General features: G+C 41.1%; 1 protein-coding gene and 1 pseudogene across 4 annotated transcripts in view; one reads left to right on the top strand and one right to left on the bottom strand.

Annotated features, from left to right (window-relative positions):
• The window catches only part of LOC114318696 (uncharacterized), a 108,787-nt gene that overhangs the window by 56,828 nt on the left and 32,690 nt on the right, over window positions 1-19,269 (bottom strand). The gene's annotated exons all lie outside the window — the stretch shown is intronic.
• On the top strand, window positions 16,904-18,627 carry LOC145813686 (uncharacterized; annotated as a pseudogene).

Genomic DNA, 19,269 nt, shown 5'->3' with positions numbered 1-19,269 from the left:
TGCCAACCTCTTCAGCCTAGATCCTTATCTCGGCTGAAGAGCAATAAATATTGGTTATTCCTGCTAACTCTCTTCAGCCTAGATCCTTATCTCGGCTGAAGAGCAATAAATGTTGGTTATTCCTACCAACCTTCTTCAGTCTAGATCCTGATCTCGGCTGAAGAGAGCTCAAAGTTGGTTATTTCTGCCAACCTAGAGCCAAGTGTTTGGTTATTCCTGCCAACCTTCTTCAGCTTAGATCCTGATCTTGGCTGAAGAGAGCTCAAAGTTGGTTATTCCTGCCAACCTAGAGCTAAGTGTTTGGTTATTCCTGCCAAACTTCTTCTGCCTAGATCCTTATCTTGGCTAAAGAGAGCTCAAAGTTGGTTATTCCTGCCAACCTAGAGCGATGCGTTGGTTATTCCGGCCAACTCTGCTTTCACTGCCCCTAGCTCACTACAACAACTCTGTACAGAAGAAAAGAATTGTGCTGAAAAGGAAACTACTTGTTTTATTTGGAAAAGAAAAAATTACAAGTGCTTTTAAAGAAAAGCTAAAAATAAAATAGTTTAAGATTAGCAGTGTTCCATGGCCTAAGAATAGCCTTGCTATCTCCGTCTTCCAAGTGATATGCCAATTTTCCTGGTAAGCCAACCACTTTGTATGGTCCTTCCCAATTAGGCCCTAACTTGCCATCTCTAGGTACCAGAGTATTTCCCATTACTTTACACAGTACCCAATCTCCAATCTCCAATTTTTAATTGCCTTGGATGTACCGTTTTGTTATATTTTCTGGATAACTCTTGCTGGTATGAGGCGATGTGAACCAGTGCTCTTTCCCTTCTCTCTTCTGCTAGGTCAAGTTCCAAGGTTATGGCTTCTCCATTTAAGTCTGGGTCAAAATTTTCACTTCTAATAATGGGAAGGCCAACTTCCAGTGGGATTACTGCTTCCATGCCATAGGCCAAGGAAAAAGGTGTTTCTCCAATTGACCGCCGAGGTGTGGTACGGTAAGCCCATAAAACATAAGGAAGCTCCTCAGCCTACTTGCCTTTTGCTTTCTCTAGCCTTTTCTTCAATCCATCTAAGACAACTTTGTTTGATGCTTCCATCTGGCCATTTGCTTAGGGGTATACTGATGTAGAATTGTAAAATTCTATCTTGTACTCCTCACAAAAGCCTCTAAAAATTTTGTCATCAAACTGAGTGCCGTTGTCAGATATTAGGGCCTTGGGAATGCCGAACCGAGTGATGATATTCTGCTAGACGAACTTTTTTACATCTTTCTCTTTTATTGAGGCGAGTGCTTCTGCTTCCACACACTTTGTGAAGTAGTCTGTTGCTGCAAGAAAGAACTTTCTGTTGCCGGGTGCCATTGGAAGTGGTCCCACTATGTCCAAGCCCCACATTGCGAAGGGCCATGGGCTAGTTTAATGGTAGAAGCTTTCTGGCTGGCTGATGTATTTGGTGTGCGAATTGTTGGCATTTCTCGCACCTCTTGACATATTTTCCTGAATCTGCTTGCATGTATGGCTACCAATATCCTTGTGAAATTGCTCTGTAGGTCAATGATCTTCCTTCTTGGTGGCTTCCGTATACGCCTTTGTGTATCTCGAACAAGAATGCTTCGACCTTGCTGGGATGAACACATTTCAGGTAAGGCCCTATGAAAGCTTTTTTGTACAAGGCCATTGATGGGGAGAGCCAAAATCGTTGTGACTTTGCTCTTATTTTATTGGCCTCTTTTTTTTCTTCGGGTAAGACGCCGTCTTTTAAGAATACTATAATGGGATCCATCCATGAAGGGCCTAGTCCGGTGCAACATACCTCAGCTACTTCGGGTTCTTCAATGCTTGGTCTTGGTAGGAAGTCGATCAGTAATGGATGTGGAATGGATGTATCAGCCATCGAAGCAAAGCCTGCTAGTTCGTCTGCTCTACTATTTTCTTCTCAACCGATCTGCTCTATCCGCACTACTTCAAATTTCATGATTTCCTTTCTGACTAACTCTTGATACTTTGCCATCCTCTCATCTTTCACTTCGTAGTTGCCTGAAATCTGGTTTACTACCAATTGGGAGTCACTGTAAACCATTAGCTCGGCGGCCTGCATGAAAAGTGCTAATTTTAGGCCTGCTAAGAGTGCTTCATACTCCGCCTCATTGTTTGATGCTGGGAAGCCAAGGTTGACTGCTTGTTCCACTACTAGGCCATCTGGTGAGATGAGAACTATGCCAAGTTCTGCATCGTGCCTATTGGATGCTCCATCTATGAAGAGCTTCCACATCTCTCCAACGAATAGCTTCCAGCAAGTGGAGGGGTCGGATGATGTCTTGGGGTCATGAGTGTTGCTGATGTTTTCTTCCAAGTCTACGCTTACTGTTGGGGTTTGCTCTTCACTGTCTGACTGTACCAAGTTTTTACTTGCCGATGAGTCTTTGCTGGGTATAGCATGGTTTGCTTCTTCTTCCCTTTCTTCAATCCGATATGCCTTGGGATGTGGCTGAGTATCTTGTATTAGAGGTTGCTCATTTCCTGCAGCACTTTCCGTCCCCATTTTGGTTGTACCAGTCAAGTCAACTGGGCAAATGTGATGACTTCCTGGTGTGAACTCTGCCACAAAGTCTGTCAAAGCTTGGGCTTTTATTGCGGTTCTGGGTTGAAACTTGATATTAAACTGTCCCAATTCCACCGCCCATTTCAAGATTCGCCCAAAAAAGTCTGCCCTCTCAAACAAGGCTTTTAAGGGAAAAGCTGTTAGGACGATTATGGTGTGGGTGTGGAAGTAATGCGACAGCTTCCTTGAGGCCATCATTAAGGCTAAGGCCAGTTTTTCTAATGGTAGGTACCTGGTTTCAACGCCCAGCAAGGTTTTGCTAACATAAAAGATGGGCAGGTGTTGGATTCCTTTCGCTTTGACCAACAATGCGCTGACTGCGTGCTGTGAAACTACTAGGTATGAAAAGAGCTCTTCTCCAGGTACTAGGGTTACTAGCAACGGTGGAGAAGACATGTACTCTTTCAGGCTTTCTAGGGCGCGATCGCATTCTTCATCCCACTCAAATTTGGCCTTTAATGCTTGGAAGAATGGTCGACATCTGTTTGATGACCGACTTATGAACCAGTTTAGTGCGACAGCTAGGCCAGTGAGATGCTGTACCTCTTTTACTATTGGGCCTCTCTAGATCTTGGATTGCTTTGATCTGAGATGGGTCTACTTCTATACCTCGGTTGGTCACTAGGAAGCCTAGGAATTTGCTTGATCCTACGTCGAATGCACACTTAGATGCATTTAGACGCAACTTGTTCTTCTTTAGGATTTGGAACATTTTGTCTAGGTTCCTGAGATTGTCTTTCTCATCCTTGCTTTTGACCACCATGTCATCTATGTAAGCCTCCATTGTTTTCCCTAACAATGGTTCAAACATTTTGGTGACCATCCGCTAGAATGTAGCCCCTGCATTCTGTAGGCCAAAGGGCATGACCTTGTAACAATATAATCTTCTTGGCGTAGTAAAATATGTGACCTCCTGGTCTGGTTCATACATAGCGATCTGATGGTAATCTCTGTATGCATCAAGGAAGCTAAGTCGATTGTGTCCTGCCGTCAGGTCTACCAGTTGGTCTATCCGTGGTAGGGGAAAACTGTCCTTTGGACATGCCTTGTTGACTGTTTTATAGTCCACACAGACACGCCATTTTTTATTCTTCTTTGGTACTACTACGGTATTGGAGATCCACCTGAGATAGTGCACCTCTCTGATAGCTCATGTGTCCAGCAAGTTTCCCACTTTTTCCGCCACTATCTCGGCATGGTGGAGTGCTGATCTGCGAGTGCGCTGTATAATTGGTCTGGCAGTTAGGTGGACATTCAGTTGGTGACAGATGATGTTTGGGTCAATGACAGGCATGTCATACGGCGTCCAAGCAAACACTTCGATGTTAGAGGTTAAGAATTCCATGACCTTTGTTCTCTCAGTGCTGGACAAAGACGAGCCGAGCAAAAATAACTTTTCTGGGTTCTTTTCATCTATCTTTACCTGTACCAAGTCTTCCACTGCCTTCTGTTTAGCTGCCTTGCCAATATCTGCGAACAGTTCATTGCTCTCAGGCTCTTCTACCATCTGTACATATCCTTTTGCAGCGCGGCTGCCATTTACTGTGATGAAACATTGCTTTGACATAATTTGGTCTCCAAAGACCTCTTCAATTACTCCGGCTTCGTTGGGGAACCACAATACTTGGTGGTAGGTTGACGCTACCGATTGCATGGCGTGCAACCATGTCCTCCCCAAGATTATGTTGTAAGTGGAGGGGACTTTCAATACCCAGAATTCCACCTGTTTCGTCATGGTTCCTGCTCTGACTAGGAGGATTATCTTGCCCACTGGCCACTCTGGCATTGAGTTGAGTCCGATCAGGGGAGATGTTGCAGGTGCCAAGTCTTTGTCCTCCAGTTTCAGTTGTTTGAAGGTTTCGTAATACATTATCTCACATGAGCTTCCTTGGTCGATCAAAATCCGTTTGATGTCGAAATTCTTGACGCATAGAGTAACAACCAGTGCATCATTGTGAGGGCAGTATATCCTTGCTAAATCTTTGTCTGAAAAAGATATGACATTTGTGGCCTCTGTTCTCCCCTTTTTGATGGTAGGTTGTGCACTTAATACCTCCCTTAAGTGCTCAGCCTTTTTGATCATCTCCCTGAGTTCACATACCCGCTCAGGTTCGAATATCCCATGTATTACGTTAATTACACCTTGAGGTGGAGCGTCGACCGGCATCCCGTTTGGGTTATTGTGGTTCTGGGTGGCTGGCTGTGTTCCTCCTTCTATGTACTGGTCCAGGTGCCCAGCTACCATTAGCTCCTCCAAATACTGCCTCAATGGCGTACAATTTTTAATGCAGTGCCCCTTTTCATCATAGAAGGTACACCGGGACCTCTTGTCATAGTGTTTTTGTGCTTCTCCCAACTTAGCTGGCCATCGGACGAAAGGTTCGTTGCGTATCTCACTGAGAATTCGGTAGATTGGTTTTTTGAACACTGTTGTAATGGCAGTGCGAACTCTTAACCTCCTTTTGTCTGGGTCCTCTTTGTTGGCCCGCCTACCTCGCCCATTCCTGTTAGGTTGCTCTACCGTGTTGACTTTTGCTATAGTCTTTTTATCTAGCATTGCTGTTGTGCCAGATTTTGCCTTAGCACAGGCGCTATCTTCCTCCATGCGAATATGTTGGTGCACTCTCTCCATTAAGGCCTCTATCGTGAGAGGTGGTGTCATGGTAATTGAGTCCCTCAATTTGTTACCGACTGGCAGGCCCCGTTTGTATCGTGCAATGGCGAGGTTCGTAGAGCAATCCCCAATCTGGTTGAAGGTTTCCCAGTAGCGACTGTTGTAGGACCTCAACGTCTCTTTTTCTCCTATGTCAATGGAGAGTAGCTGGTCGATCTCCACTGGTGTCTTGGTGTTCGTCTTGAATCTAGTCACGAACGCTTCTGCCAACTGGTCCCATGAGGCAATGCTACCCTCTTTTAGCCTTTCGAACCAGGTTAAACCTAGGTCGCCGAGGCTGGATGGAAATAAGATGCACATTAAAGCCTCGTTTCGCCGGTATACTGCCATAACCTAGCGAAAGTGGTTTAAGTGTATGTAAGGGTCTGTCTTCTCCTTATAAATAGTGAATTTGGGCTGGTGGAAGCCTGAAGGTAGTAGCGCATTCTCAATTTCCGGAATGAACGGCGAGCTCTATAGCCTTGCTAATACTTTATCTGTTGGTTCATAAGCAATGCGCGGCATTGGCATTCCTACCTTGATGCTCTCATGCGTCCAAGGGGCCAACCGTTGAAGGGCTGAAACTCTGCGTGGGTCGCGTGCCCTGGTATCCTCTTTCTATCGGGCCCTTTCTTCAAGCACAGTTCGCAGGTCAGATGATCTGGGCAACTCCGTGTGCCTAGATGACGTTTGGTACGTGTGCGAGGGCCGATAGGTACTTCCCTCAGTATATGACCTCTCAGTTCTCGTTCTCTCAGACCTGGAGTAACAAGTCCTAGAAGTCCTTGATTAAGTGCCGCCTATTCTAAGGCTCCTACTTTCTTCTTGCGGTGGTGTGGTACGCCTATTACGATCCTCCGAGTGGCGAGGGGGGCGTGTTGCCTTTGCACCCCTCTTATGTCGCCACCCTTTTTCCTTTTATTTGGCACTTCATTGACTCTATGTCTGCCGCCATCTTCCTTATTAACTCGTCCTGCTCCTTCACGTGATCCTCCAGAACTTGAGGGTCCATCATCCGCCTCTGTCTTTCAAGACTTTGAGAGCGACGGGGGCTGCTAGCCCGCCTCCCCCTTGCATCCCTCCGGGGGTTCTGTCGTTGGGGTTCTAAGTCCACCATGGGAGGGATAGAAGGCAAGCCTTCGCGCCTCCCACCCCCCTCCGGGGTTTGCCCATCAATAGTTGATTGCGGCAAGTCTTCATTGTGTACCATTGCTTCCAATTAGAGAGGAAAGCTTGATCAAGAGGTTTTGTTCTTTGTGGAATTCCCACAAACGGCGCTAATTGTACGAGCACGAAATAATCTTCTCGTATAATCTTATTGATCAAGTTTGCACTCCTCCAAACGTCGTCGCTTTACTCCCTAAAAACACAAACGTGAGCTAGCCAGCGGGTGTGTGCCGGATACCTCTCTGATGCCTAAGTCAGCAAAATAAACAATAGACAAAAGCTCTGTGTATTTGAGAATCAAAGTTGTGTTACCTGTACATAAATTATATTGTGAGCTTTTATAGGTTCCGCGTGGCACAATCCTAGTAGGACTCTTACTCCTCAATGTAGAGTCCTCCTAGGAATCACACTCCTGAAAGATAATGCTTATCCTTCAACACCCTTATCACTGCTTTAACCAAGTGAAATGGTATTAGCTCGGTAATATGACAGTACGACCGAGCTAATATTGCTATGCTTGAACGGTAGATTTGACCGAACTAACCTAGCTCAGATCTTCGCTTCAGTGCCTATACCTCGGTTAGGCATACTCCAACTGGGCTATTTATTTAAGATCGAGCTAACCAGGCATGACAGCGAAGTTAGCTTGGCGCTCCTATGCACAATGCCTAGCTAGCTCAGTCCTTTGATCGGCCTGACAGAAACCAGGTCCAGGTTATGAAGCCCACTCATCTCTTCCCATACCCGCTTAGTCCTTAGACCGAAGTACATCTGCTCCTACCTCGGTCCGTCGTGCGGCCCAATTTCCAAAGAAGTCTCTTCCTTAGCTCGACCCAATTTATTTATAAATTACCCTCTCAATATACTATTGTTAAAATTTGAATTTTTATTAGTGCTTAAAAAATGACATTTTTAAAAAATTTATATACAATTTATTATTAGAAGCATACGAGAGCTCCATTTTTTAAACTTTTGAATCAATAGGTTCAAATTTAAATCTTTTTAAATTAAAGAACATTAATATTTTTAAAAGGAAATTTATTTGTTTAAAACTTACTTATCTAAATATTACTTATTTATACACGTATCACCTGTCTGTTTAATTATTTATCTAAATGTCATTTCTTTATAGTCTTATATTACTTATCTATTCATCTTTGTGTTTACTCATTTCCGTGAATCACCAACTATCAGGTGGTTACTAGTGATTTTTCGACGATTTTTCAAACTCATGTTGTTTTATAACCAAATTAAAAAAAATAAGAAATCAAATAACAAATAACAAATAAAAATAAAATCAAATAACATATGATAATAGTAGACTTTTCACCAATATATACACTTACCTTGGTAATAAAAAAAGAAATCAATACTAATGTACCCATAATTTATAAACCCTAAAATATATACGTTGGTAAACCATACTGCAGTGTGAATGAAGGACATAAGAATAAGAGATGAAGGGCAAATCTGTAATTTGAGCTTTGAATATTGGGAGATTAATCAAGTTCTTGGTGGACGACATAGCTCTCATGTGGCTGTGGTGTTAGTATTCTTGCCAGAACTGTAAAATCGGATCAAAATGTAAAGACCCAGCTCACTGATCTCATCACTGGTTCTAAATTCTACCCTTTTCCTTCCATTTCCATTTCCTTGGTGTGATTTGATTTGCATCATATGTTTTTTCTATGAGAAAACTTGTCATTGTTTGTGTATTTTGTTAAATTGGATTACTTGTTGGCTATGTTTTTCCTATGCTAATTCATGGAATGAAGTGAACTGTCGAAAGTGACCAAATGTTTGGGATTTGGGCATTTCTGGATACCGGAATAACTTGTAATTTGGGGGCTCGATGTATATATACATATATACTAGTGATAGGTGCAAATGCTATGCGATTATAATTTTAAATTTAAGTTTTTGGACAGATGAATGAGGTAAATTGATTTGTAATTTTGGGCAGTTTGATGAACGAAAAAAACCATTTGGTAGTTATTGAATGTGGCAATTATTAGATGTGAAGGGCATTCTTTTTTTTTCTTTTTTTCTAAAAAAAAGTGACAATGTTCACACAGAGATGTGTTTTTATGAAGGTAGAATTCCTCGTATTGCTATAATTGCTAGTAATGTTTCTTATGAACTGGGATATTTTCTTCTAGCATTTACTTATGATTACAAGATTTGAGACTGGGTGTTATTTGATTGGTGAAAATTCAGATATTGTATTGGAAATCTTGGTAGTGATTGGACGTCAATGTCATGACATTAGGTGACCTACCTGAATCTTTTTTCTCTGTTATACTCTATCAAGGGCCATATGCTCACTTAAATTAAGTAAATTCTAATCCTTATTTACTACACTATCCCATGTCAACGTAGGTCTTTCCCTCCTCCCTAGCGTTTCCATTAACTGTGATCCTATCAAACATCCTCGCTGTTGCCTCTATCAGTCTTCATTATACACGACAAAACCATTATAATTTGTTCCCTCTCAACTTATGTTCAGCTGGTGCTACTTTTACCATTTCACAAACAAATTTATTTCTGATTCTACCTTCCATGGTCTTACCACACATTCACCTCAACATTTTCATCTCAGTTACGTTCATTTTACTTATGTGTTATTTCTTAGTTTGTTAACATTTGTCTCATGATGCATTGCTGACCTTATAACTACTCTATAATTTTTTTTTTTCAATTATGTTGGTATACGTCGATCACATAATATGTCAGAAGTATTCCTCCACTCTAACCAACCCACTTTAGTTTATGGGCCACATCATCTTCAATCTCTCAATCCTTATTAATAATTTAATCTAGATAATGAAATTGTTTACTCTTAAGTATCTCTTGGTTTTCAATTCACTTTTCCTCATTATTAGAAATCAAAGATAATAAATTACCTCAAAAGTGTTAATTTCTTAGCCAGCTCAACTGTAAAAAATTTCATTGTTCTATTGTTTGTTGTCAAATGTTCTCATTTTTATTTTTATTTTTGTTTTGCATAGTTTGTTCTTATACTTATTTTTGTTACCTTGCTGGCTCAGCCACTTACATATTTTGTGCCCTATTCTTTCTTGTAGTTTGTTATCTATTTTCCTAAGATTGCACTAGAAACTATAAGATTTCTTTACAGGGTAAAAGGACAAAACAAGCAGACCTAAACACACGAATAAGGGAGTAATTGGAAAATTGAGAAAACAGAGCCTTGTATGGAAATCGACCAGAGAGAAGGAGAGTAGGCATACAGTTGAGAAGAAAAAACAGCAATAAGAACTGCTTCACCCCAAGATGAGAGGCAGAGAGAAGAAGAAACCTAGTTGTTTCAAGGAGATGACGGTATTTACACTCAACTTTGGACAGGTGTATCAGTACAAGAAGTTTGGTGAATAGTACCCAAATTGGCCAAACATTCACAGAACTTAGTTTTAAAATATTCTTTACCCAAGTTAGACTGTAACAATTTAATAGTAGACCCAAACTGTAGTGACCATAAACTGAAAAGTACGGTATATCTGGTAGAAGGCAGACTTATGAGTCATAAGGTAAATCCAAGTGTAACAGGTGCAGTCATCAACAAATGAAATATAGTATGTAGGACCCCCTTTAGAGAGAATAGGAGATGGACCCCAGACATCAGTATGAACTAAAGAAAACGGTGTATCAAATATAGAAATGCTTTTACGAAAAGGTAAGGCTGTCATTTTGGCAAGTTTACATCCCTGACACTTGGTAAGTTGAGTAGGAGAAACTTTACCCAATATACTTGACTGAGTTAAAAACCGTAAGCGGTCAACAAACAAATGCTCTAATCTGGAAACGCTACAAATAGAAAGGACTTGATAGAGAATCTAACTGAAAGAAGAAAAGGCAGTCGAAGAGGTAGTCATAAGTAGATGTAGGCTCTTCACCACATAGAGGTCTCCAACTTTATGACTAGTCTTAATCTGTTGCTTGGACATCCGATCCTGCATAGAACAGATAGAAGAAGAAAAGATAACATTAAAACTGGAGGCATTAAGTTGACTGATAGATAATGAATTGACAGATAACTGAGGGATATATAAGATAGATGGAATAGAGACATCATATATAGCAGGCGGTGACCCAACAGATATAACAAACATACCAGACCCATTAGCAACATTAACAGTGATAGAAAAGGGAGGAGGAGTACAATTTTGAAGTAATGAGAGATGGGCAGTCATATGATGAGAGGAACCAGAGTAAAAAATCTAGATAGACGAAGAGATACCTGAAGAAGACCCAAGCACATTTGAATAAATAGAGGAAACAACGGAGGCAGACGGGAATGGCTGGGAGGTAGACAGTATATGCTGAAGCTGACCAGTTTGAGCACTCAAGGAAGCCAAGTCAGGATCAAGAGCCGAAGCAGGAGCAATATAAGTGGTGGGAGGCCGAAGAGTACTCTGAAGAGGAGCACGGAACTGAGTCTAAGATTGCTGAGAAGACGAGGTAGGCAGACGTCTGTAGACGTCCTCGAACGCCTCGGGAGGGTTAAGTCCCGTTCTGTTCATTTGGGGTCACTACAGCTCGGACTCTTAAAATGTCACGGTTCCTAATCTGAACCAAAGAGTCCAAATCCGGCAAATCGTTTTGAGAAACTGATTTTTTGAAAAAGTAGTGCCAAATATGGACTGCTTTGCCAGATACAGAGTCGCCACCTAAATATTTTATTTTGGGAAATTTAGGAAACCCTGACTCGGTGCCAAAAGGCCACGTGTCCGTCATCACCAAAGTTGCCTCGGCTCGGGAACTTGGGTACGATTGGGGAAGGTCACTTCGTGAGCACCCCCGCTCGCCCGGTCATAGACCGGCCTCTACTAACCATGATATCAATTTTTGAAAAACATTGTGAGTTCTTATTCCGGTTTATTAGCCTAGGTTACTATGTGACGCGCACAGCACACAAATATAGACCGAGTCGCCTGAATTGGAACGAAACATTTCATGCTTGTTTTTGAAAGTGGTTCGCTACCCGCAGGTAGGCTTCAAAACATTTGATGATTTATTCCAATTTAAGTAACCCAACCTTCACCCACAGGCATTCAGGCAGATATATCATGTAAGCACATAGCCTCATGGTAAGCATGTTATTCATGGCAGTCACTCACACGTATGCAAGGATGCTAAAGTATAAAGCTTACCGAGTACTCCAAGCCAAAATAGGAATTCATTAGAAATCATGCATGATCCTAACTATACAGAAATGCCTAATGCAACACATGCAAAATGCATTTATAGCAGGCTCGGCTATTCTAAGATGGTATATGAAATGTTACAACTATCATGTATTCAACTTTGAAATTGAAAGTACAATGCAGTTAGTATGATGCGCCGAGCCCGGTGCATGCAATACAGATGAATGAATGCAAACATGCTGTCATACTGTATGCTAATTTAAATATGCCCTAATCTAACCATCATAAGCGGATAAATAAAAGGGAGAAAGATGTGGGGTTGGAAGACATACATCACACTCACGCACACTTATTACAATTATGCCCTCGCAGAGAGGGTCCGAATAAATAATACAGTCCAAATATTACAGTCCCGAATAAAAGAATATTACAGTCCAAAATATTACAAAATCCTAATTAATTAATGAATTAACTAAGAAAGCAAATAAAACTGGCATGCAAGCCAGGGACTGCCTTGCTTCTGGTGGATGATGCATGTCCGGATTGTCTTGCGCGGAAATCCACCGGAATGCCCCAATTAGCCTCTGTTTACACCTGTTCTTGAAATGCGTGCCAAGCCCCAAAAGGTTGCTGATTCTTCATTTTGCTGCAACAGAGAGCAGGAAAGGGGCATAGCAATGTATTTGCACAGATATATGCATGTCTCGATCCTCGTGCCACCAATCGCGCATACCGAGGCATGATGGCAGAGGAGTCGAAATGCACAACTCAATATAGGATGAATGCACATGAAACTACAGCTAAAACCTAACTCCATCATGGATAATCCGGAGTGTCGGCGACTGGGGAATTGAGACACATTCCGTCACTCGGAGTACGAAATGTACCTCGTTTCCCGTGCCCGGGCTAACTCCTATTCCGAACACGATGCAATATGCATGATATGCATGAAATGCAACTAAGATATAATCCTAACATACTCAATGTTATGGAAATGAAATACCTCGAAATGCGTGCACGCAGGCACGCAAACCGAGAAAATGGCAGAATGCAATCTAAGATACAACCTAGTACGCATAATGCTATGAAAATGAGATGCCTCGAAATGCGTGCATACGGGCACGCAAACCGAGAAAATGGCAGAATACGATGAAAATGAGGTGCCTCGAAGTGCGTGCACACGGGCACGCAAACCGAGGCAATGACAAAATATGATGAAATGACATGGAATGGACAAATGGGCTTATACCAACATGAGTGAGCCTCAGCCACACTCACATGGGATGCCGGCGGATAAAAATGAAGTGCCTCGAAATGCGTGCACACGGGCACGCAAACCGAGGCAATGACAAAATATGATGAAATGACATGGAATGGACAAATGGGCTTATACCAACATGAGTGAGCCTCAGCCACACTCACGTAGGATGCCGGCGGATAAAAATGAAGTGCCTCGAAATGCGTGCACACGGGCACGCAAACCGAGGCAATGACAAAATATGATGAAATGACATGGAATGGACAAATGGGCTTATACCAACATGAGTGAGGCTCAGCCACACTCACATAGGATGCCGGCGGATAAACATGAAGTGCCTCGAAATGCGCGCACACGGGCACGCAAACCGAGGCGATGACGGAATGCGACGAAATGAAATGAAATGGATAGCAATCATTCATATGGAATTTGAGCACTAAAATATGGGGGAAAACAGTCCCGAAATGAAGCGAAATGATACCAAATGCATGGAATTGTCTCGAAATGCGAATTTAGGCACCCGAAATGGCCTATAGCTATGCCAAACATGCACAATATGGACATGCAATGCAAAGACAGAAGCTAGAAAGTCCCAAAAGATGCACTTTCACAGTTATAAACATGGCCAAACAGCAAGCATAGGTAGGGGAAAAATAGCATGCAAGAATAGGGGCCAAAAGAGGGGTAATGAAGCAAGTGGTATAAGAAAAACCCAAACTGAAAAATTTCCTTCTACAACACTGAAGAGGGACCAAAAATATGAATATTTACAGTATATGAAAGCCTCAAAATCAGTATACAAACATGCTAAAAATGTGATGCAAAATGAGGCTCAAAAGGTGCTATAACATGAAGTATATAAAATAATCACCAAACAGAAAAAAAGTGTTAATGAAACATGAAGTATAGGCCAAAATAAGGCCACTTTCAGTTCGGATCAAGGTCCAAAAACAGAAGCAAAGGGGGCTGCCAATTTATGCAAGAATGGGGCCAAATAAGGGATATAACTACAAGTGACACATGGAGACACCAAACAATGTTGAGCCCTTCTTCAATGTTGAAGAGGGACTCAAAATAAGCCTAATATCAGTTTACAACATGCTCGAAAACAAATTGCTCATGGGCCAAAAATAGCATGCAAGATCATGACATACAAGAGGATCAATGAAGCAAGTGCATTATGGAAGGCTCAAACAGGGTTGAGCCCTCAATGAAAAGTGAAGATGAGCTCAAAAGAGGGCCCTTTTCAGTTAGGGCCGGAGCTTGAAACAAAAAGCATGGAGGACTTACAAATAAATCAAGAAAAAGGGTCAAAAGGGTAAAAGTATTACTTACCCTTGAAGACTCAAACTTTTGTTGCTTCTTGGATGAATTTGCAGCTTCTTTGGCCTTTGAGAAACCTCCCTTGTTGCTGGAAATGAGGTGGTGGTGGTAGAGCTTGGTGGTGTAGAAGGAATGGAGCTTAGGGACTTAGGGTTTTTCAAAGAATTGAGAGCTATGGAGATGGAGTTGTGTATGGAGACTTGAAGGACAATTTTTCTAACCCCAAAATACTACAAGGCTTGCTTGCTATATAGGCCAACAAAGGGGTGTAAAGGTGGGGGAAAACGAGAGTAAAATTCCCCCACGAAATATCCCTCAGATAAAGATCTTGTCTGGGGGAAACAGCTCCACAGCTGTAAAGTGTACAGTGCAAGGAAGCAGGCCGGCCTGGTACTTTTGTTGCAGGTGGCCGGCCGGCCACACCCCCTAGCCGGCCGGCTAGGGGTCAAAAGGTTCAATCATATTTTCTGGCCGGCCAGCAACTGGTGAGGTACTCCTATGTGTGTACAACACAACCATGTGGTTAAAAGTCCAAGAAAGTGGGTCCAAGGGGTTCAACATTAGCTCGGAAAGAGGGGTTCAAAAGGGTCAATTTGAATTACTGGCCGGCCATGAACTTTTAGGGGCCTCTCAGGTGTGTAGATCACAGATATGTGGTTGAAAGTTCAAGAATGTGGGCCCAAGGGGTTCAACATTAGCCCGGAAGAAGGGGGTCAAAAGGGTCAGGTAACCTTAATGGCCGGCCACCAACTTTTAGGGGCCTCTCAAGTGTGTAGATCACAGATATGTGGTTGAAAGTTGGCAACATTAACTCCAAGGTATTCAACATTAGCCCGGAAGTTGGAAAAACGGGTGCCGGGAGGCTCCGGAGGAGAGATAACTGGTTGCTGCAACAATTGCTGGCCTCCCACCCTTCAGTGACCTCTCCAGTGATAAAACAGAGGTACCTGCCAAAAATGAACGAAAACCGTTGCAAAACGAAAGCTCGGGGACCAAAACACGCAGTTCGAGGTCCCGAAAATGGGCTGTTAAGCACCGAAAGTGGTATTCGACCACGAAGTGGGTTTCTCAGACCCCAGTGTCCCTCAAAAGGGATTAAATAAGAAGTATGCCAAAAAATCAGAGCAATAGGAGATGGTTAAGCGGTCCCGAACCGAGGCACACGGCCTGACGGCTCCGAAAACCGGAAACCGGACTCCGAAATGGGAAAAATGGCCTACGGCCACCAAATGTAGCCTACGGACATTGAGAGTTGGTCTACAGGACCTCTCTCTTCCCTCAGGAAAAGAAACAGAGAAAACCGAGTTTGGTTCGCAAACCGAGACAAGGCATAGAAGAGGGTTCGGAAGTCCGGAGGCAGGGCTCACGGCCGCAACTCTGAAACTTCTGAACGAGCACATTATGCAACATCACCAAGCGCTCAATCAGTGACGTCTGAGTCTTAAGGTCGGTCAAAAATGGGGTGTCTACAACGTCCCTTCTTGGGATAATGATATTTCCAATGGCTTCTCTGATGGCAGTAAGCACACTCATCTGAAGCCAGTAGCCTATTTTTGGGCGTAGCCATTTTATCATCCGTCATTGTAATGAACTAGCAAGAACAATAGAAAAGATCTAAACAAAGGAAAGCCAATACGCAAATAGGGATATCCACTGGGGTCAAAGAATAATGAGCACTAAATTACCAAGTGAACAACACCTCAGATAAGGAACCAGATGATAATACCTCATATGGGTCAAATATCCAAACCCAGTTCAGAGAGATGATAGTGAATCAAAGCGAGAGAGTGACTAACCAGATGAAGCCCTCACACACAGTCGTGATCCACGACTTACAATCCATGAACCAGAGAGGGTTACGGTGCAGCAAAGACCACCTACGAATCAGCGTCGCGAATCAGATGACAAATGGGTCGATTGAACGAAACAGATGAGTCGACTCAAACAGATAGGTTGACTTAGATGACCAAATGGGTCGACTCAAATAGATGACCAAACAAGTCAAACCCAATCTCAAATTAGACCAACAAGAGTACCACAATCGGTGGATTGTGATTCGAACTCAGATGGGTCGCACGAATCTAGAAAGCTGAACCAGAGAAGAATCGACAATGGCTGCTAGGGTTTTAAACATAGCTTTGATACCATGTAAGATTTTTGAATGACTTCTGTATATTCAATTGTGTCTCTAATACAAGAGTACATCGGTTTATATAACAAACTAACCCTAAGACTGAAAAGGAAACTAGAATAATTACTCAATCCTTAACATTCCCTAAAATATACAAAAAAATATGTACTACCATATATACATAAAACCTAATATTTTCATAATGGATTTGAGTTTGGATGTGGATTCAAATCTAAGGATTTAAATCTAAAATGCTAAGAATTAGTAGATGCATTTGGGAACACACACACAGAGACAAAAACATACAATATGTACATACATATAGATAACTATATAGTGTTTGAGCTATTTGTAGAAAATCATGGAGGGGGAGAGAGAGCTGGCTCAAGCAAATCCGAAGATAGCCCAAAAGTAATATATTTCTTAGGAATGAGCTCAAGCAAATCTTACTATATGTTAAGACATATCTGTTATGTATGAGATAATGGTTATCTTAATTTACTTGCCTTTAAGCAATTGTCGTTTTATGGTGTGTGATTTTAAGCTCTTCCAGTGCTCACTCCTTGTTCATTAAGGTCTTCATATTGTGGTTTTGTATAGAAGGTTAAAGAGTCATGTGTAAGGACTCAAAGCCAAAAGAGTCGGGAGGAAAGGGAAAAGGAAAACAGGCAACGGGAGGAAGGGATGATACTTTTTCAAAAGGTAAAGGAAAAGGAGCAAAGACAGATGGGCTTGGCACCTGCACATATGTCAAAGGTTGTTTCTTCCCCTTAATCTATTTTTCAGGAGCTTCTATATTTTTTTAACTGCAATTTATCTAGTATGTTGAGTCTCCTGATTTGACTCTGGGTTTTGGATTTTGTTTTTAGCAAGGCATATCTTATGTGAGAAGCAAGGGAAGATTAATGAAGCATACAAGAAGCTAGAAAAGATGGCTGGCTTAGTAATGGAGACAAGGTTCCACCTGCTGAGTTTGCAGAGGTGATTTCCCCATTACATTATCCATTTTCTCATTATTTTTTAACATTTAGTTTAAAACTTTTACACTTGTTGGTCAAGGTTTTGTCGGTATCAATTTCTGGTTTTGAACTTGGAGGGGGTCATTTTTGACTCTTTCATGTTTTTTGTAATGATTTATGATCATGATGGTGAACCTGATTCAATTGTATTTAGTTGGTTTTTATTTAGGTATTTAATGGGTTCATCATTTTCACTTAGGTACTTAATTGCTTTCAAGCCTTCTAAAATGTGCTAAATAATCATGATCTCTTCAACTTAATGATTATTATAACAATTTTGAAGTACTACATTACAAAACCTTGGTCAATGGAAACAAATTGCATGAACACACCATGTTGAAAGTTAACTAATGGTCCATATGTATGGGTGAGAAAATGTTTTTCTTATTTTTTGGCATTTGGTACAATGGAAAATGAAAGTCAACAAATAAACCTATTTGGGCGGAAAATGGTTGCTCTTTTAAAAAGTGCAAAACGTTTTCCAAACTAAAGTTTTACCAATCCCACCACACTACCACCAGCAACACCACCACAACCTCCTCCACATCACCACCTCTGCTCTTGCCACCACCACTGTCACCCTTTTGCCATCTCCTTACCACCACTAATACAACCGTTAGTACATTAGTTTTAAGGACGCAAAATGTTTTTCGCTGAAACAAAAGGAGCGTAAGAAAATGGTTCCGGTGTTCTCTGTACAATCTCCTATAGAGAATTTTTGACCGAGATATTGTCTCGGAATATTTGAAGGAGCCATAACACTGACATCTTTGCGCTGCTTTTCTGTCTTTTCCTTCCAGCTAGCAGCAGAATATTTAGAGTGTCCATCAGGGAAGAAGGGTGGAGACTTGGGATGGTTTCTGCATGGTAAGACATCTGGCCTATTTTAGGATGTTGCCTTTAGCACAACTGTTGGAGCTACCAGTGCACCATTTAAATCAACGTATGCTATTTTAATTCTTGATTTTTGCTCCACAAACCTGCTAACCACATGTTAAGCTTTATCTTATGCTGTTCATGTTACTTAGACCGGCTAAATTTGTTATGCTATTGATGATACAGGAACGGATACCACATTATCTTGTCCTAGTGGAGGAAGAATTGATAGAACTTGGCATTCAAAGTTGTGCTCTCTCGGATTATTAACCACCAAATCAGAGTAAGCATTGTGTATTTATCTGTGTGAGACTTTGGCTTGATTGTGGCATGGTTTTTAGAACATAATTGACTCAATGATGCTTCAACCTTTTAGACGTTGGTTTGATAAGTAGTTTTTTTTTGGTAGTCCACTTTATGTTATATAGAGTTCTGGCAGCTAGATTTGGACTTCATTGTAGTCCACTCTGTTAAAAATCATTTGATAATCAAAGGTTTTGCATGGAATCCCCTGATCCTTAGGACATGTTTGTTTGGACGGACTGGATAAAAAAGATTGTAATCCATTGGACTGTTAGTCTTGGGATACATTGTCCCTAGACTATTTGGTTGGACCGGAGTTGTATCCTATGTTTGTTTAGTCATGGGATTAGATATCTGGATTGAACTATTTTTAGTGAATCCAATGTTTGGTTAGACAGACTAGATAAGGATAAATGTTCAAAAGATTATTTTACCCTTGTAATTTATAATTTATATTTTTTTTATTTAATATATAATTTTAAATTTGTAATCTATAATTTATAATTTAACAACAGTAAAATTTTTTAATTTATAAGGCCATAATTTTTAATTTATTATTTTTAATTAAATTAAATTTATAATTTATATTTTTTATTTAATATATAAATTTAAATTTTTAACAACACTAAAAAAATTTAATTTATAAGGCCATAATTTTTAATTTATTATTTCTAATTAAATTAAATTTATAATTTATATTTTTTATTTAATATAGAATTTTAAATTAACAACACTAAAAAAAAGCTATTAAATACAAGAGGGTCAAAAAAGTAATTTCATAA

The sequence above is a fragment of the Camellia sinensis genome, chromosome 15, assembly GCF_055761805.1.
Source record: "Camellia sinensis isolate YWXY chromosome 15, ASM5576180v1, whole genome shotgun sequence".
NCBI classification, from domain to species: domain Eukaryota; kingdom Viridiplantae; phylum Streptophyta; class Magnoliopsida; order Ericales; family Theaceae; genus Camellia; species Camellia sinensis.
The sequence above is the reverse complement of the archived record's forward strand: the minus strand, read 5'-3'. Positions and strand labels throughout refer to the sequence as shown.